The following is a 22157-nucleotide window of genomic DNA, read 5'->3' on the forward strand; positions in this document are numbered from 1 at the left end:
CATTCTCAATATTTCTATATTTTACATAGTATATTATTTAAGGTTTGGGTGTATATATCAATATATTTTCAATTGCATCTTGTTTTTTTTCATTTTTATATGTACTTTCATTTAAAACATAAAAATCAGATACATTCCATAACACTTGTGTTTTATTTAAAAATCAGAGAATTTAGAGGGTTTAGAGATCTGAGGAACTAGTGATCTCAGGGAATATACTGTAGATATCAGGTCCTAGATATTTGAAGACCTAGAGATGCCAAAGTGTTCCTAGTACCTACAAACCTACGGGTTTTCATTCACTCGGAACATAGAAATCTAAGAATTTAGAAATTTCAAGACTAGAAATTCCAAAACTTAGAAATCCTAGGATTTAGGATTCTAAGGTGCTCATTTAGACTATACGCATCTAGAGATTCTAGGATCTACAGATTTTAGAACCTAGACCAGAACATTAGACTCGAACCTCTTTAAGTTTTGAAATATCTATGATTCTGGATTCTCTATGTTCTAGTATTCCTAGGATCCAAAATTTCTAACTCTTGGCACCCTTAGATCCTAAGGCCTCTAGACTCAGAAACCTCTAAGTTCTGGAATTTCTAGGCCCTTTGAGTATAGGAATACCGACTTTGAATGCTGGTTACCTTGATTCCAAATGAATTTTAGAATCAATATGTTTACGAGAATCGAACATCTCTACTTGGTCTCCTGTTTATTTCCAGCAGTGTATGTTAACGGTAATTGATCGTTAGCGACGTTATTGTGGGGAATGTAACGACGCAACGCACTACCGTTGCAGTTACGGTTTTGATTTCTGTTTATTGCGAACGCACCGCGTTGTTGATCCTAATTAGTTCACCGAACCGACTCCATTCCGACGTCATTACGCAAGGCATCCAGCGCTATCTTCTGATTGCAGTTATTCATTCACTGCCGGTAGTGAATGATACTTTTCGCGTTCGTGGAACACTTTGAAAGGATGCAAACTATGCTTAGGCCACGAGGACGCATTTCTTCCGAGACATAGTGTGCAACCACAGTAATTCAATACAGTCAGGGATTCGAACCGCTGCTGAACCCTAACCCAAACCCGGTTAACGAAGGGAAGGTTACTGTAACCCATACTAACCACGAAGGAACGGTTCTTGAATTGTAGAAAGAGCGGGTTAACCTGCTCGGAGTGGGTTACTAGTAGAAGAAGACATCCTAGACATCCTAGATATCCAGACAAGTCAAAGATATGTGAACTTACAGGCAATATTCAAATCAAATGAAACTAGATTGTTTAAAATGTACGAGTATATAATGAATGTAAAACACACGTTCACTACATGTTCTAAGGCAAGACTGACGAATCTTTATCATTCGGTCGGTTGTCGCAGTTGCTAGTGTTGGGGTTCCCACAAAACTCGTAACTTGTCCGGTCAAAATAGGGATTCCTTCAAGTGACTGTTTATGCCAATACATGTACTATTCGTCCACAAGAAGAGGGCTGGCCAAGTGTTTACGTCGCCGTTCTGCTACATAAATGCAGTAAACGAGTAGTAAATACGAGTAAATGTAAGCACTTGCATGACCTTCTTCTCGCGGGTGGACAGTAGAGTAGAAAACAGACAATATTGAAATAAAATTGATTACCCTTTGGAAACATGGTAATAACTATGGTTTTTACTGTATTATTATAACGCGCATACAACCAGGTTAACCGGGTTACTCGGGTTACAGATGTCTTGCGTTACCCGATTAGATGGGTTATTCTCTAATACGAAGTATCGGAACCCGGTACGGGTTAGGGTTCGAATCCCTGAATACAGTAGAACTTCGATTACTGGATGAGAGCCTAGATGGTTGCATGGTGTCAACAAGTGGAGGTGATGGTCGCTAAGCAATAACCAAGGGTGGTGACAGTAGTGGGGATGAGCTGTGTCGAGTTATCTCGATAATTGCACGAACCTCAATTTTCCCAACAATTGCCAGTTCAAATTGAAGTTTTATTGTAGTTGTTTGCTCCAAAATAACTGTTACATTGTCTCTTTTCAAATACTTTACTGAAATTGTAAAAGGTTTTCTAAAAAGGGGTTTAGGATATCACTTTTCAACATACATGGTGTGGAATATATCCGAGTTCGATTATTTTGCATGAAAACATATACGATTGTAATTATATCGTTTAAGTGCAAACAACATCCTAAAGCTCTTATGGAAAACCTTTTATTAATCCTTCGAACGCGGGACGATTTTTGTTGGAAATTCTAAGAGGCGTAGAGGTGTGAATTTAAAATAAATATCAGCTCATAGGGTATGATAAGACGAAACTTTTTTCTATTTACAGTTTATTCACAAGACGTTTAGTTTCAAAAATAAAAATTAAAAGTTTAGAAAACCTTTTTCTTGGAATTCAATTTTTCCAACAAACTTCGAACTTTAAAATTTTTATTTTCAAAACTAAGCATCCTATGGATAAACTATACATAAAAAAAAGTTTCGTCTTGTAATCCCCTATAAGCTGGTATTTTTTAAAAATTGATTTAACGAGTAGAAACATTTCTCTAAGACCATTTCTTGAAGGCGTATATATACACCCTTCGGAATCAAAGGGTTAAGTAAGGTATAATAATTTCTGCTTTCGAGTGGCTAAATTGGATTTACCATTTCACTTGAAATAAAGGATTTCTATGTCTCTAATAAATGTTTCGCTTTTAAAGTATTAAAATATTATCATGTTCTAATTCGTGTTATTTAATTCTGTTGCAGGTACGTACCTATACACCAATCTATACAGTAATAGTAATTAACATAGCGGGGTAAGTTTTTCTACCATTATTGTAAGTGGAAATGAAAGTCAATTAGCAATGAGTGAAGTTAGAGAGGAAAAGATACGTACTTGACTATGTGTAAGTAGTCAAGTTTGCTGATAACGTAGACATGGACAACATTGACTACATTCTCCACAGAGACTTCCTGTGAATACTAATGTGGTATTTAGTTCTCTGTTGCGAAACACAATATTTTTTGAATGGTTTTTGAAGTTAAACTCTACAGAGTGTATCATACAAAGCGAGACTCACCTTAATAATTCATTAGAATACAGAAGCAACGGAGGAAGTTTATGTAAATTCTTAATTACAAGTACCAGATTCAAATCAATAATGACGATCTTTGTTTATCCCTAGACTGCGGATCTTTATGCATTTATAGGAAATTTGAATGTGCAAGACCCTACAGAATGCAAATAATATGCAAGAATATAAAAAAAATTGAAAATACAGTTCATGTTATAATATTTACAGAATAAAATAAATTCCTACTTAGCTTCAATTTTTGTAGGCACGTTCGCGAAGATTTTATTTTGCATAAAGATCCGCAGTCTTTATCAATCTTTACCTGAAATTCTATATGACAAAAATTTGGACCTTGGGTCGTTCAACTTTTGTCAACCTGGATGAATATTATATCGTCCTTTTTAAAAAGAACATTGCTAATTAAGTGCAGAAACAATGATATTTTTCACTATTGTACCCAGTGAGTAATATTTTTTGTCATCATTAGTAAAAGTCACTTTGTACTCTGATGTAAGTAATAATACATACAAAAAGTCTTGAATAAATAACGTTTTGCATTTTCTTGTAAAAAATTAATAAATAAAGGCCATTTCTCCATCCGTCTATCGTTTATTGTTATTTTTGAGATATTTTAAATCATTTTCTATTTATGTTTCTTTTGTTTCAATAATTCTTATATTTTAGTTTTATTTCGGATGTCGTCTATGAATCATTCTAAATATGCCGAAGGAGTATTCAATTATTCCAATAGATTTATGTTTTGGGAATTAAATGATTAGTTTATTAGACCAACGAATCATTCCTCCGATCGTATTGTTGAATACAAAGAGCAACCACATTTTCAGTTCAAAATTATATTTATATTCGAAATGAATAGTCATTCTTCTAAACTCCTATATGTACATACCCCCTGTATGTACCCTTTAAATCAATTTAAAATTAGAGTAAGTCCTTTAACAATGAAATTGTCTTTCTCATCCTTCAGCAATGAAAGGTATTGAATAAATAAGAGCATGGACTTTGTGATCCGATTATTCTTTTTCAACATTTTTTGTAAAATTCAATTTTACATCATTTAATTCAGCCTCAAAAACCACATACAAATAAAAAATCGATTTTTTGAATGCCTAATCCCCTTAAGTATACTTTCTTCTCACGCGTTTTCAGTAGTCGCTTCACGAAAATTTCATTAGCTCCGTCAATTCTTATTTAATTTGAATATAATTTCAGAAGAACAATTCTAAAGCTTCAATCTCCAAGAAAATGTAAAAAATTCAATTTTTGTTTAGCTATTACCGTGGTGCTCTTTCTTTATAATTATGAAGAATGCACCATTGTTCAGAAAATGCGCGATGAATAGTCCAGGGACATTTTGCTTTCGCTCAGCGGTGATGCGCGAATTCGAAATTGTTTTTGGGTACTGTACGTGTCTCGTTACTCATTCAGGTGGCGTCGTATGCACGCCACTCGTTTCCTATCGAGTCGGGGAACGAAAAAAAGAAGATATTAATGGTCGTCGACGTTGACGCGAATGGTTCGATGAGATATTAAGGACCCGAAGGATCTGGAAAGGAAGTCTCAAGATCGAACCTGTGAAGCGTGACAGAGACGCCTAGATATCCTATTTCCGAGTCCCATTTATCTTCTCGATGATCTATAATCGAGAATGCTCATTTTCCTGTAATTCCTTTATTTATTTCACTTGTAAACGGAGCGAACCTTGTACTACATGATATCATTTGAAAAAAAGTATATATCTGAACTTATTTGTTCATCAAAGCATTTTGCTCAACTTCTTCAACTTGCAACTCGTGATCTACCCCAGAAATGAATGTAAAGTTAGATTCAAGCATTTTATTAAACTTTTTCAATCCGTAGTTTATCTCCTCTTCGGAAATTAACATACAGTTAAGAAGGCTAATTGAAACTGTTTAATAAAATTCGTCTGTTGCCGAGGATTACATTTCTAAATAATATTGGAATAGGAATATCATTCTAATCGACATTTAATATCTAATCATTTACTATAAATTATACATCGCAAATAAATTTCTTCCAAATTCTGAATATATGAATTAACATAATTTCATTTAATATTGAATTCTACACGAGTTATCTCACGCAATTTGAATCTAACAAATTAATGTTTAATTTTTCTTTTCAATCTGTCTTTCCAATTGCAGTTAAAATAAATTGCAATAGAAATCTGACGTTTAAATTACAATTAAAGCCAATTGCAATTGAAATCCCTCTTTTCAATTATAGCTGACGTTAAGTGAAGTCAACTTTTAGTTGAAGATAAATTATAGCGGAAGTTTATTTGAGATTGAAGTTTATTCGTATTTTTATTCGCACTTAATGTTAATTGCGATCGAAATCTAACTTTACAATCATAATATAGAAGTCAATTGTAATCAAAATTCTTTTTTCTTTCAATCGCAGTTGTTAACTTTAATCAAAATTGATTGTAGAATTGAAGCTAATGTTCACGTTCATTTGGCTGTAACAGGTGTAGATGAAATTAATGGCGATTAATTTTTCAGTCGATTGATGAATCGATCGAAAATGTAATGAATCGCTGGCAAACGCAACGTTAACGTTACAATTACAATCGAAGGGCCTCTTTTTAATTATAGTTGACGTTAATTGAAGTTTTCTTCGAGGTTAATTCGTATTTTCAGTTGCACTTGAAGTTGATTGCAATCGAAATCTAACTTTACAATCATAATATAGAAGTCAATTGTAATCGAAATTCTTTTTTCTTTCAATCAGTTGTTAACTTTAATCAAAATTGATTGTAGAATTAAAGCTAATGTTCACGTTCATTTGGCCGTAACAGGTGTAGATGAAATTAATGCCGATTAAGGGGGTATTCTGAATTAGGAGGTCTAAAAAAAGCGGTTTTTCGTGAATTTTTTTTAGGATGGAACAAAATAATTAATTCTATCGAACTTTTTATTCTATTTTCATACATATTTGAGTAGGCTATACAAAATTTTTCAACAAGAAATATTCAAATTGAGTCGACTGTGACGCACATTTGTAGAGCACCTCACAATTAAAACCTCTTATCGGCGGGAAAGATGCAGGTCGTAGTTTTGGTAAAACACAAAAAAACCAAAAGAAATTTTCATTTTCATACATTTTTCTTCTATGTGAACTAAAAAAATTCATACGAAAAAATTTTAAACAATTTTTTTATCAAGTTAAAGTGATTTTTTTCACCCAAAGAACTCGTCCTTTTTTCAAACTTGCAGTAATTTCACATTTCGCCATTTTTGCGGGTTTTTCTTAGTTCACATAGAAAAATGTATGAAAATGAAAATTTCTTTTGGTTTTTTTGTGTTTTACCAAAATTACGATCTGGATCTTTCCCGCCGATAGGAGGTCTCAATTGTAAGGTGCTCTACAAATGGGAGTCACAGGCGACTCAATTTGAATATTTCTTGTTGAAAAAATTTGTACAGACTACTGAAATATGTATGAAAATAGGATAAAAAGTTCAATAAAATTAATTATTTTTTTCAATCCTAAAAAAGTTCACGAAAAACCGCTTTCTTTAGACCTCATAATTCAGAATACTCCCTTAACTTTTCAGTTGATTGATGAATCGATCGAAAATGTAATGGATCGCTGGCAAACGCTACATGCGAACGATAAAATCAGCTACCGTTTAGATTTTCGAACAACCTGGAAGTATTTCAATTTCCCACGGCGCTTTGGAATTCAGGAGTGATCGATCCCCATTATTGGCCCGCCACTTTTCGTAAACACACACAGAGCCCACCGAATGGTTGGTAGCCAACTGTCTGGTCGGGTTGACTACTCATGTGTACGTGTAACTTCAGCTCGAACTCGGCGAAAGTTTCTGCGAACGCAGGCTAGTATGTTCAGGCTATTACCTAGGCACCTACTTTAACGCGTTTACGCTCGAGGCGCCTTTGCAAGGGGGCGCGCGGAGGGGGTGGGTGTGCCGGCTTCTATCGTGCAACGTGAAACACGTTACAGAAATTTCCGACGTCTACGGGTGTTTGACGGAATCTGGGGTCGGTGCAGTTAGTTTGATTCGTTTTCTTGTTTAACTTTACCCTTGTGTCAGCTACAAGCAACGTGACACGCTAGCGTCTACGCGTAGGCGAGTTTTATCACGACACGCAGCGACGTACACGCGTTACGTGTTTCCTTTGAACGGTAAAATTAAAATTCAAGTAGCGAAGTGTGCTTGTATTTAAATTACACAATATGGTTTTTCGAAAGACTCGACAAGCAGTTATAACTATTATAGCGATCTATACGTAGACAATAAGAAATTGGACATAATTTGACAATTTCTATTTTTTCATGGCAATGGAAGAAATATTCGTGTTTTATTTTAACCGAAAAAATCAAAGTTTCTCATATATATTGGATCGTAACACTTAAACTATTGAACCGATTGGGAAATAATGTAAAAGAAATTGTTGGTAATTCGATTACCTTTAAAATGGCGTCTAGCGCGACTCAATCGGACGTTTCTAACTCGAAATATGGCCTAAAATGTGAAGGTATGTCAGAAAAAAATCGAAAAAAAAAATTATAAAATTCATATAAAAAAACCTGTCCATAGAAAAATTTTTTCTTACGATTTTCGAGTTTAGTAGGCCAAAATACATAAGAAAAAAATTGTAGCATTGAATGTACATGTTTTTTTTATTATTTTGTAAACTACTAGTATTATTAACCCTTCGCGGTCTAATTAAATTTATACGTGGTTGTCGTACTTGTCGGAATTAATTTCCGAAGAAGGAGTAGTGATACATAATATGCAAGATTATGAGGAATAAACAAGATTTATTTTTTTTTTTTGTGAATTTTAGATATATGTGTATGCAATAATGTGTTTTAATGTTATGTTTTTATGTAAAAATTATATTTTATAATTCTCCATCATGTGGTATCTTTCGGTAACTTTCTTCTTGCCATTTTGGAGTATTATTTTTAAAATATCGTAAGGATATACGAGACGTACAATTGGAAACAAATGTATATGAAATTCGGATTAACCGAATACGTTTGTAATTACGGCATTTAAATTAACAAATTTTGTAGTTATAAGCTTGCTTTTAATGTCAAGTTCCTAATTTAACACGAATTTTTTTGGTTTTTATTTAATTTTAGAATGAAATTCTTAATATTTTTAATCTTCAATAAAAAAAAAGTTTTGGCATTGAAAAATGCCTTGAATTCAACCTCAAATAATAAAAAATAGAGAGAAAGTGTAAAATGATGTTACGGATGAATACAGTATAAGATTAGTGTGGTTCTTTGCTGTGGTTTCTAAGAACAGACATACACTGGAACGGTAAAAAAAGCTTAGGTGGCTGAGAGTAGATATTACGACCGCAAAGGGTTCACATTTCAAACCATCTTCTGGATACAAACAACGTGAAACGTTTTACAAAAGAGGTTTCAGGATTTTCTGTTTTAATAAAACATAAGTGATGTGGAATATACCCAATATTTTTATATTAATATTAAAATTACGAGGTTATATCGTGTATAAAGTTGTAACTAATTTATTAATAACATTAATTCTGTATACAATAATTATCCTCAAATATTGCGGTAATAGAATTGTTAATAATTGAGTAACTTCAGAAAGAAGTTTTAAGTAAATAAATGGGACGAATTGACCAGTTTGAAAGTTTTATTCTTAAATGAAAGTACATATGATAACAATTAAAGGATGTCATTTATGTGTCCACCACTGATGGTTAATTTTGTTACATGTCATTAATGTCTTAGATATTGTTGTTTTCATATTGACATTAAATTTTATTCGTGGAATAAAAAAATTATTCCAAATTTCTATTTGCAATTTTAAATTTTACTTCATAACATTTTTAACTTAAATTTTTCGTGTTGTCTTCACTAAGGAAATACAAGAATATCTAAAAATGATTATAAACTAGAAATATAAACTACAATCGGAAAGAAAATAATTTAGTCTATTACTTTCAACGGAAAACGTACTATTTTAATGAAAAACAAGAATACTTGAAAATGGACAGAAACGATAAATATACCATGAAATCGAAAAAAGGTCTATGAATCAAAGAGTAGAATTGCTAATTTTAATTTAGAGTTATTCAAATATATATACCTATACATATGCATAATGGCGTAACACCTCGAAACGCGACCTTGTAACGAATACAAATTAATTATCAGCTTTGGACTGCCATCTCGCTGTATCATATTATTTTACGTGTTCATATCCTCTGTTTCTAGTGTGACATAAAATTTCGCAATTTGTCGGATCTTCGTTTAAATTTTCCGTGTCAGGAATTTCATAGTTTTAATAATGCCCTGGCGCGTAGAACAGCACAGAACACAACAATACACGATTTAATAATACGGCCGTTGTGCGCGTCGGTACACAATTAAATAATGGTTTTAAGTTCGAAAGGTCTAACAGTATTGTGTGATACGAGAATAAATCATTTCAGAAACAACGAATTTTGTTTGTAAATAGGCGAGCATCATTGTAACATGATAATATACTACGACAATAGATGCCGAGATATTCGAGAACACGTAAAATCGAATCCTGGTTAATCGAAGTTCTACTGCAACTTGTACATTCATTCGAGCGCCCAGGGACGTGGTTCTCGTGTATCGCATTTCGAGTTAGTAAATTTCCGTATTCGATATTCCGTGATAAAGGATTCGCTTATTTTTTGTAATATATTTTTTATGCCGTTTCGACGAGTATCGCGACAAATGTTATGTAACGTGATTTATTTCGTTTCGAGAGTTTCATGCAAAAATTTCCTGCAATTTGCTTAAATCATATTTCGACAGTGCTAAACTTGAAAGAATTTAACGATCGCATTTATAACCAATAAATTCACGCCTATTATTACTCATTTTGTCTGTACACACACGTTATATTTTATTCACATGTCAAACATGAGATATGGCACCCGGTATAATTAATCGAAGACGAGGGGTTGAAATAAATAATATTTACCACGAAATGGTCGTAATATAAATTAATGTGTTCAAATATTGCTGTTTGTAGAACGCTTGTTAATATTAAACAGAGTACAGAATGGAATCCAGAAAGTGTCAGGAGTTATTTGTTTTTAAATTAATTACGGGTAGCGACAATATCTGTTTTTGTATATTGATTGTGCCTTTGTGTACAACACGACACCGTACCACATAAATTACTGCGTTTTTTAGCAAGTCTCATAAAAACAATTATTACAAACACTTTGTCATATTTTATGCTGTTATGGGAATATAATGAATTCCGTTATATTAGAACAATTTTTAAATTAGATACACTCGAAAGTAAAGATATTTTTAGACAGTCAATAATTGTATTAAATACTCTCGTCGCGTCGTACATGAAGTTACAAACATTTATTGATTCCTTCACTTGTACTATTCAGAGAATATGATAATGACGTTAGAATTGGTTAGCTATGCATAAATGGAATTAATTTTTGTTTTTATTTCATTGCGTTTCCTTTTCCATGAAAATGCATACCGAGTTTCTCCATGAATTATGGAAGATATCAGCTGCCAGTCATCGGAGGTCGCTATAGATGTAACTGTTTGTGTACATTCCGAGGGCTACAGTTTTCATCTGAAACCAATAGAGTTTCAAATTTACTTTAGGAGCATGTCTTTTTTCTATATGAACCTAAACTCTCCTCTAAAATATTGTAAATTGCATTTTTAGAGGTATCCAAATAGTAATTAGGTAATTTCTTGTTACTTTTTCATAACTTCTTTTATAAATTTGATTCTTCTTACGAATACGGACGGCTTCCATTCGTCGATGTCTGCTACCACTCATAACATAGCCAACAGATTCATACGAAGCAATTTCTTCGGATGTCAAACCAATGTCAAACCCTTTCTAGGTATACGTTTATCTTCTGCTATATATGCAGCAATAGCAGCACCTTCTCCTGGCAAAAGTGCCTTACCAAAGTCTTTAGCTGATAATGTGACATGTGGTTTCTGAACTGGTCCTCGTATACTTTCATCGCCACTGTCATCTGAACTAGATCCTTTTTTAACTTTTACTTTATCGTTACATCCATTCTTTTCTACCCATTCTAATTCTTCGGAATCACTATCACAACTACTGTCCGACTTTTTCTTCTTTTCCTTACGCTTTTTCTTTTTCTCCTTCTTGGATATTTTCTCCTTCTTCATCTTTTTACTTTTCTTCTTCCTCATTTCGTGTTTCCTTTTTCCATCTTTTAGTATGATGCTGTCTTTGTATTTGTGAAGCTCTTCATCTTCATCAGAATCTTCGATCCGTGTTGGCGATTTGCCCCAAATTCTGTCAACGCCACATAACCCAATTTGTTCCCTCAACTTTTTTTATAATAAAAAAGTATTTTAAACATTGACATTACTCCAAATTTAGATTCATATAGAGCCTAATTATATAAAGATACTATCGATTTTCAAAATGGTCGGTTAAACAGTTTTGAGCTAGAATGTACATAAACTCAAAAAAAAGTCGAGAAAAATGCATTTGGGAAAGAAAATACGGAAATCAGAAAGTTTACGGCAGTAATGAATTGATTTAAACTACTTACTGGTTAATCAATGATTACACCACCATAAAGCAATCCTTTGTCTTCTTTATATCCTTCGTTTTAAGCTTGCAACTCTTCCTTTTGAGCTCTTCGAGTCCAAATCTATTTCCTTCCTTAAAGTAGATTTATAATTATTGTAAATTTAAAGACACAGAATAATTTCTAGACTAAATTATAGGAAATTTGAAAAAAATAGTCTAGGCATGGAAAAAGTAATTTTCCAATTTTCCATGGTATATAATACAATATAGTATAATGGTGTAACCGATACTGGCCGCAAGCTACAAACAAACGGAAATCGCATGAATTTTCCCAATAAAACCAATAATGTGCATCGTGTATTAGTGTGTGTGCGATCGACTGTGGCGGAACATCAAAAGACTGCAGGCTCTAGGCAATACTGTTTGTAGAAACTAAAGTAATACCCAGATCAAAGGACTACTTTCTCAGGACGTACAGAGAAACTGTAGACGCATTAAAGCACGCGGCCAGCATCAATGGAAACAATGGCTATAATAAAACCTCGATTTAACAAATTTCGGATTTAACGGATAGAATTTTATGGACCTGTGTCGGTGGATCCCCGAGTTGTACGTTGTTCGATTTTCTCCAGTGTTATTTTATTGTATAACTGGGTACTGAAGGCTGTCTGGAAGACTGTAGCATCTTAAACTAGAACCTCTTTGACGACTTAATGTTTCGGCAATTTCGACATTTATAAAAATAAAATTCTATCTTTGCCTGCTTTTATGAAATTTTTAGGCGAATTCGGCATAAACAAGTAGTTTATAAACGTCTGGCCATTTTTGTTTATTTGTTTCACGTTAACTGAAAATAAACTACTAAACTAATTTAAGTAAGTTTTCACTGTTCTATAAATGTCAGGGAATGTGAGAGCTGTCCATTGATGGATTTCTGCTCAAAGGAAATGACTAATAAACCATTATAAATAAAACTCATCATCAGTCGTCTCTGGAACTTTTCGAGGAACAACTATAAAACATACGATATCTCGCTTATTGTTATTTTTAAAGTAAATCCATCCATCATAAAATTGAGTGGAAATTAAATTTAGAAACTTTGTATTTTATACAAATTTTTGATACAATTGGTAATAACTAGACTGCGGAAGTTTATGCACGATAAATATGTAACATGCATATGCAAAATATGCACGAAAAATTCGAATAAAATGTAGTATAATAAGTAATATGTTAGTATGTTACAGAATATTCACTATGTACACATATACAAAATACTTTTTACAATTATTCTGGTTTATTATAATTCGTGTGACAATAAATTACAAGCATTTTTCCAAATTTAATGGTGTTAGTCGGTGGTATGTGCCTGTCAAAATTAATTTATACGCGGAGAACGATCGCTCTATGTCACACGAAGTAATCGGTGCGTATTTAAATTTTAGAACAACATTGTTCCGGCACACTTATTGGCTCTTGAACGGCCTCATTATTTAAAATATTAGAAAGTTTACGATACTGTAGAAAATGCTACATTCTTTTCTAAAGTTCTTTTACATTTTTTTCACCAGGATTTGATTCACTTAACGTGAAAAACCTATAGTTACCAGTTTCCGTATTGTGCAAATATATATATACAAAATATGCAATTGTGGTGGTTGTCGTGTCTGTAGAGGGAGAGCGAGAGAGGGGAGAAAAGAAAGGGAGCGTTTCGTCCTGGGCCCGCTAGTGGACTCATCAGTAAGAGCTCTTTCACACGACGATACGTATCTGCTAGCAAGATACTTATGCGATACTGTATCCAACTAATTTCGTAGCTCGGTGTTGATCATTTGTTTTTCAGTTAAACATATCTTCTCGTTTGAGAAACACGCGTTCTTAGTTAGTGAAAACCTTTCTGAAATAATGGATGAGATTGAAGCTTTATTCATTTGGTTTCTACATAAAAAAGCTACTAAAAGGAGAAAAGTTAAGAGAAAATATTGGGTTCATCCTATTAATAATATAAGAGAAGAAACGGGAGCTTTTCATATTTTATCCGAAGAACTTTGTAACGATCCATGTAAATTCTTCAATTATTATGTCTAAAATTGTTTATGAGGAAGGTGAACGAATTCGACGATACTGCGCAGCGTCGTGTGAATGCTCGCATCTATTTCAATGTTTCGTCGGCCGCCCCGACGCAGAAAAAGTTGCCGGCGGCCGACCAACCGCGGATACCGAAAATCAGTATCGCGATACTGAATCTCGCGAGAATCGCCGTCTGAACGCTTCCATAACATTATGTGTACCATCGGTATTCTGCATACGCGTATCGTCGTGTGAAAGAGCTCTAAGGCTTTCTAGCAGACCCGTGCCCTAGACGCTGGGATATTTGGAGTTCGGACGGAAAGGGCTTATAAGTATAGCAATGTTAGACGGACCATGTACTTGCGAGAAACGCGCGGTTTCCCTCTGGTGGTGAGGAACGGAGGTGCCACCACACAATATATGCAAAATATGCAAAATAAAAAATGTATTTTTATAGTACTCTAATTTCAAAACAAATTTCTGTCCAGGTTCCAATCTCTTATCTATTTCCTATAAAAATATGCGTTCGCATAAACTTCCGCAGTCTAGTAATAACACAGTTACGAATATGACCATTTCTAACAAAAAATGTCGATAGAAGTGACTTCAACGGTGGCGAAGATGCATGAAATAGTTACTATTGAAATAAACGCGAAAGATGATAGACTGGACGATTGTACCGTTTTGAATAATATAGTATAGTTTCTTTATGCTTTGCTATAAAATTGCAAGTGCAAGACTAAGTGTTCGTTAATCGATTCGCGAATTACAACCTACAGTCGATACCTAATCTTTCATGACATAAGAATGTATGACGTAAGCAGATAATAATGGAATTCATGCATCGTATCCATGCTACCGTCATCATTCCACGTAAGATTGACACTCTTTTATGCAATGGATTAAAATTGGTTTGTACTGTGAAACACCAAATTTAAGATCTAATACAAGAAAAGTAATTTTAAAATTTAGGTATTTGTGAGTCTCCTATCTTTCTTTGATTAGATCTATCTCACAAAAAAGGATAAAATTAAAAGTTTAAGGTAAAAGTTAAAGAATGTAATTATTCAGGAAACCTTTTCTAATTTGAGTAGGTTTTTGAATAAACTTACCCCCTTTTTAATTAAAATTTTCTATCCTGTTTTAAAACTTTGTACAATGAAATGTCATTCGTATTATTCTTTCTCTTCAAGATCAAATATGTACACTTTGTGAGTATGTACAATCGTTTACGATTCTTTAGAGCTATAAATTATAGTAATTTTCATTTATTGAAAGAATATGTTGTCGATTAACATCAACAACGGAAAACAGCAGGGTTGAATTGCGAAGAAATTATTCATTTATGTTTCTTAATTATTCTTTTTTATATGGGTTTGTTTTTCGTCGCATCTACTGTTTGGTAATTAATTAGATTTTTGGTTGATCAGTGGTAACTATTTACTATCGTAGAGTTTAGCGTCCTTCAGATAGTTGATGGTGTTTTGCATATGTTTCTGGGATATTAGAGCTGTTTCTGGGTTCAAGTTGAACTTCCTCAAATATTCTGCACTCATACAGTAGGTGGTCAATCGCAATTTCTTTATTACAGGAGTCCCAGTGGAGAGGATGCGTTTTCTTTAGTAGATGTTCACGTGTGACTTTTTAGTGTTAGTTTACTGTTTCGATTAATTTCTCAATCTTACGTATAAAACAAATGTATTTGTTTTATTCTTACGTGATACATAGATTTTCTTGATTGCATGGATTCGCTATTTCAAATAATTTATCGAATTTTGCCAGTGACAACTAATTCAAAATTATTCCTACTCCTGGAGACAGAATGTCGTTTAAAGCGTTGCATATAACTTTGTTTCGAACTTCTCTCTTCTCTTTGTACTGAAGCAAAATGTAGATAGTTCGAAATGGTTTGATTAGGAGTGTGCGTCTCGGTAGACTACTTTCGACACAGCTCGTGTTTCTCGGTGTACCTTTAATTAAAGGATGCACACAGAATCCTTGAAAATCGCATTAGATGTTTGATATGTACTTTAGCCCTTTCACAGTTTAACCGGTCAGAGATACGGGCAAGGCGATGCACTGAACAAGTTAGTCTGCCATAGATGTAGGATGATTCATTTTGCATCTACCATTTTCTCTCTCTCTTCTATTCTCTGTCTGTTTGTTTGTTACAATGTTATACAGTTGGTGTAGAAAGTATTCGTACACCGATCAATTTCCAAAAACGCTATGTAAAATTGTAATTTATTAACTTATTTTTTATAAACAATGACATTCTACATATTCTCGGAAATCTCTAGAATAGGTAGAGTTAAAAAAAAAATAGCCATTTATGTAAGTTACGAAATTAACAAGAAAAAAACAATTAATCGATAGAAATCTTGAAGCAATAAGTATTCGTACAACTGTTTAATTTTTAAAACTTGATAAAAAAAAAAAGAAATTTACATTAATTTACAGGTATATAATACTTCCTTCGTGGGATTTCCTTTTGATTTTATAATTATTGCAACTCTTTTAAGCGTTAAATTAACTAAATTATTAGTTATTCGAAGTGGGATTCTTTTCCATTTCTCTATTGGAGCCATTTTTAAAAGTACTTTACTGGCAATTTGATGTTTTCTAATTCGTACGGAGCAATAAACTAATGTGTTTACGTTACAAACTCTACTCTAAATGGTTCGTCATAAGAATCGTACAAATAGTTATTGCTTCTATTCTTTTACCCACTTTTCGCATTTTTTTGTTAATTTCACAAATTATATTAACTAGTAAATGTTGTTTGGACTATATCTATCTTAGAGATTTCCGAGAATATGTAAAATATCATTGATTATAAAAAAAAACAAAGTTAAGAAACTGTAATTTCACAGAAAAGTTTTTTGTAAATTGATCGGTGTACGAATACATTCTACACCCACTGTAGTTGTTCGTAGGAGGTTTCTATTTCAGATGAAAATGTTTATCGTATCGCTATCACGGTCAGAAAATGAGAAAATCTCGATTAATTCCACTCTATTTCGAAATAAATTCTGGAAGAGTCTACGATAGAAGGATCATACAGAGAACCTTGAGCACGAACTCGTGGATAAGAGGAGAAAAGCAGGAGGACGTTGTACCGTTAGACGTACTTACGGCTGTTGCACGGTCGTTTCCGGTCTTCTACCGCGGTTGACGGTCCAGAGAAAGATAGTCTTCGCGCTTCGCTAGGAATGCCGGGTGTTTGTGTTAAATCACCTGAAGATCGAATAATCGATCTTCCCTTTCCTGTCGTGGATGCATCTTCCGCGAGAAGGATGCTTTCCTGTATTTAATGAACCTTACATAAGAGGTACAACAGTTTCTTTTCCATTTGAAGCTTTGTAGCAATGGCAAATGATGAGGCACAATTGGTATGCAAATTTTTCACCATTTTCCGATATTTTTCGGTTTTCTTGTCCATCCATCTAAAGCGTAGGTTCCCAACCTTTCTTGGCCCACCGCCCCCTTTTTAACCGACTTCGAAAAGGAGGAGGTTACTCAATTCGACATGTATATATTTTTGTTTTTCAAACAGTGATTCGACGGCGCCTCTTTTAGGTGAAATATACTATATTACTACATTATACATACATTTAAAAACAAGGACCGGTTTTTATTAAAATTACTTTATTGAAAGATATTAACATGTTGTTAATTGTTGATTACACTGACATTTACAACATTTGTTGAACATTGAAGATATTTGTTAAAACATGCATTCGAAGATTTTTAGTACACATTTATCAAACTTGTGGCGCATTCTTGCGAGTATTGCCCAGGGGGCGGTAGTTGGTCCTCAGCGCCCCCCCAAATTTGTCTTCGACCAAAAGCGCCCCCTTAAGAACCTCTGAATCTAAAGGCTTCTGACTTTAACTACCATATTTGTACATATATTTGTACATTGTAGTATTTGTACATATATTTATATGATTATTTATATCTTAGAATATATATTGATGTCATTGAGGAAGTCTATTGTATTTCTGCTGTGGTCCTGCATTGTTAGGGCTGAGTCTGGTTTGATTCCGTATTTTTCCCTTTACTGTTCTATTTCTTTACATTCGTATAATAGGTGGTCAATACACTTGTTGACAGAGTTTACGCATATTTAGTTTTATACATATAGTTTATTATGAAAAGTTGAATTACATACTGACATTACATATTAAGGAAAGGACGTGACGCGAAGCGCATATGCAACGAGATGGATTAAACAAAAACACAACGCATCGCCAAAAAGGAGCAATGCTACCAACGTATTGTAGCGTAGGGAGATCCTATTGCCAACGCTTATAGAATTAATAATAATATTATGTGCGAAGGAAGGATATTTTTGAAATTAATAATTGTATTATATAGAATAATAATGAATTCTTAGAATGAATAATTGTATGTATTATGCGCAGCAATAATACATTTTTAGAATGCATACTGGTATTATACTCAGTTATAATAGTATACTTTTGGAATTAATAATAATATTACTTATAATAGTATACTTTTTCGAATCAATAATTCTATCCAATAAATTCTGCTGTTATACATATACGGAACAAAGGACAGGGAAAAAATGAAATGCAAGATATTTATATCTTCTTATTGCACCTAGTACGTCAAATTCCATACTTACTCTGAACTGTTAATTGCAGAAATTCTTTTCTATCAAGGTATTGTTGGATATCATTAAACACACGCGATCGAACGTTCATAATGGGTTTATATTAGTTATATTGTAATTTACCATTGCTACTTGCGAAATAGAATTACGATCGATTGGAATTAATTGAAAATGTCACAGCCACAGGAATAGCTCGAAAATGATATTAATCACGATACATAGAAGGTGCATCGAGCGAGTATAACCTTCCTGGATTCATGTATTTCCTCTTTATTAGTCGCTGATTGCAGTTGAAATCATTTATTCTCACAATTGTTTCAAGTCGAGGAGTTTTCAGCGAGGAGATTGGATTATGTTCCACTTCTGTCTTTACTCTATTTTTCAAGTTGCGGAGAATAGCACGAAACAGATATGCATCGCTTTCGGATAAACGAGCGAATCGATAAGAATTTGTGTCCGTTCCCGAGGCGGTTAAAAAATGGCTGGATAGAAATGATAAAGAAGAAATGGTGTCGAATAAATCAGTTCGGACGTCTGCAAAGAGAACGGGCCGAGAAATAAACCGTTTAACTGATAGACAATTTTTTAAAATTCGCGAGCATCCAAGGGCCCTCCATCAATATCGATCGCAGAACCGATCGCTCATGGAACGATATCGATTGTTTCGTTATCGTCTTCGATAATCCTCAACGGCTCGTTTCATTTTTACAGCCTACCGTTTGGGAATTGGCAAACCTTTTTCTGTAGTTCTGTAGAAGCCCGAATAATTCTGAGATTTGTGGGCCAGTAGCCAATACTTATTGTTAGAAAATAATCTACACAATTATACAAGGTCTAACAGTTAAGTTATGTCACCATTTTTTTAAGTATTTCCGGTAGTCCAATTAAAAAAATGTTTTAAACAAAAGATTATCAGTTCTTTTATGTAGAAATGTAAAGGTCACCTTGACTTTTTTTAAATAGCACCATATGTTTTGGAACATCAAAGATGAAATAATTTTTCATTAAAATTACGTTTCGCAAAATTTTCTAGTTCAAGGTCATTTCAAGGTGATAGTATAATACACCGTTAAATTCTTCTCGACATTAGCAACGACTCTATGACGTCCAAAACATATGGTGCCATTTGAAAAAATCAAACTGACGTTTACATTTTTACGTAACAAGCATATTTCAGATTTAAAAATATCCAAACATGTTGCTCACCAAGAACTGATAAATTTTTGTCTAAAACATTTTTTAATTGCACTACCGGAAATACCTAAAAAAATGGTGGCATAACTTAACGGTTAGATCCTGTATATAATATGGAGAATCCATTTTTTAGAATATTGTTGCCCAGTTCCTTCTATGAGACATAATTATTTTTCTTATTTTATGAAATGCCCAACGTTGAAGTGAACTATACCAGGTAGTGTGCTTGCTGTTTAAAATCGTCATGAGGGTTTTTAGTGAACCGGTGTGTCATCATTTTCCATTAGTTGGGCTAAAAAAAAAATACAAATTAGCGATAAAAAAAGAATCCACTATAAGTAGTCTTGCTTTTCATTGTTTGGCTTTATGTAGTCTCGTTTTACGTAGCTTCTCAAACTGAATTCACAGTCTTTTTGTATTTATCAATTATTCGTATCATCAATTGTTTTATTTTGTTTGAAAACGTTTGATCTGCAATAAACGTGAATGTATATATAAACGTACCGAATTATGGGAATATAAAATAAGGAAAGAACAGAGACACATATTGTTTTAAATAAGCACTAAAGTTGAAAATGAAACTCATATACTTATTCTGTGTGATGCATGTTGTGTACTGAATAATAAATTAAAAGTTATGAATACAGAACGTATGTATACGAGCTTATCCAGATAACACTTGATAGTTAACTATTAATAAACGTTCCATTTCATCGAAGGATGATCACAAAAAAAGTAATTTATAATCAATTTGTTTTGATTATTTTTTACTTAAAAAAAGAAACAAATTCTTAAATTTGAGTTGATGGTTATTTGTGGTCGAAGAAACAGTTATATTTTGTTTGAAACGAACAGAAAAATTGCGGTTTTAAAAAACCGGTTAAATTGACATTAATCCAGGTGAACAAGTGAGCATGTCACGAGTTATGTCATGGTGATACTTTTTTATGGATATAGTGTCTTAAAATACCTCTTAAAATTACTCGATTATTAACAAAGTAATTGACGTCAAGAATTGTGACGAAAATATTGTTTAAATATACTTTCTATACATTCAAAGCTACAGTACGTGTAACAGTTACACATCTATCTCGGTATTTTAAGCACTAACAAATATACTTACCAATAGAGAAATAATCATTGGTTTACCATTCTATATGGAGCCATTTTTAATCGAGTTGAACATTGCGAGGTACGTTTGAAAACAGTTAGAGACATCGGTGATCGAACGATCCCTTCCGCCACAATAGTAAAAATTATGGATCTCATCGTCGACGTTGAAACAGCCGCACCGCTGGAAAGCTGCACTCGTTACCATCGATTTATCGTTCAACGTAACCTTCCTTGTGTGAAATATGCGGACGTTTTCACAATCGAACCGAACAAAATCCACCGTGTGTCAAATTAAAATAATATAAGGGCGCGGTGAACTCTTGGGGGTCCATTAATTTTTTACCAGAAAGAGTATTCGATCCTTTCGCAATCACTAAAGCATTCCTGTAGCCTATCGTGAGAAATTGTTTGGAAAAGTTTCCCAAATAGAAAACATAATAACATTAAATTTTAATTCTCGCTTGTTGGGAAGTGGGATAATAAGTGGGATGTAAATGTGCAATTAATTGACTCTTAAGGACAAGTTCTAGTATGAAATTCTAAAAAGAGATGCTCCTATAGGAATTAAAACAAGATAAACTATAAGTCGTGCAATAGTAAACGATTCTGTATTTACCAATACAATAAAAAAAGTTTCTTGTGTTCTTTTACTATTAATGTTTTGAGAAAATCGCCTGAGAATGTAACGCTGCAAAAATGACATGTCGAGATACTAATCATGGCTTACTTGTCTATAAAATAAAACAAATTTTTTCTTAATGTCTATGCATAATGCTATCGAGTATACTAGAATAAATAGTGTTCGTTGATAAATATGTTTTATATTTAACATTTTCTAACAAAAAAGCACACATTTTTCTGCAATATTTTACAAAAACATGTGCCAATGTTCATGTGCAAATAAAACTAAATTAATATAAATTTTCATTGTTTTTCAATCATTCTAGCAGATATTACAGCATGAAAAGACGTTAAAAAGAGTTTTATTTTTGTTTGTTTCATACAAATGTGTCTTAAGATATAATTATAGTCTTAGTTACCAATGTCGATATGTATTGTGTATGACAAAAATGTATGTTCACCTTTCAAGACATACATTGTTAAATATAATGTCGTTTATAATTGTACGACTTATAGTTTTCCATTAGAATGTATTTTTAAAGCAGTAAACTTGTATTAGTTTTTACTGCTTTCCAGATGATACAGTGTAGACAATTCAAAAATGTGTTTCTATATATAAAAATATTCCGGAGTACTCGCGGTTATCTTTCGAATTTTTACAAACTGCACGCGCGGTTAATCAATAAACGAAGCAAAATAAATGACAGAAACGAGGTACAGTCGTTTGGGTCAGCAGTGATCGCGGAAGTCTTTCTGGAGTTAATGTATTCAGAACTTTCGAATATATTCTTTTCTCGCAGAAAGTGTTCGACGAAGTTCAGATAAAATCGGTGGCGGCTTAAAGAGGCAGAAGTGAAAGGCGTGCTATTAA

At 33.2% G+C, this 22157-nt stretch overlaps 1 protein-coding gene and 1 pseudogene across 2 annotated transcripts in view; one reads left to right on the forward strand and one right to left on the reverse strand.

Moving 5' to 3' along the window:
• LOC128883069 (semaphorin-1A-like) overlaps positions 1–22157 on the forward strand; it is a 582486-nt gene that overhangs the window by 41921 nt on the left and 518408 nt on the right. The gene's annotated exons all lie outside the window — the stretch shown is intronic.
• LOC128883084 (NKAP family protein CG6066-like) lies at positions 10666–11588 on the reverse strand (annotated as a pseudogene).

The sequence above is a fragment of the Hylaeus volcanicus genome, chromosome 1 (genome assembly GCF_026283585.1).
Source record: "Hylaeus volcanicus isolate JK05 chromosome 1, UHH_iyHylVolc1.0_haploid, whole genome shotgun sequence".
NCBI classification, from domain to species: domain Eukaryota; kingdom Metazoa; phylum Arthropoda; class Insecta; order Hymenoptera; family Colletidae; genus Hylaeus; species Hylaeus volcanicus.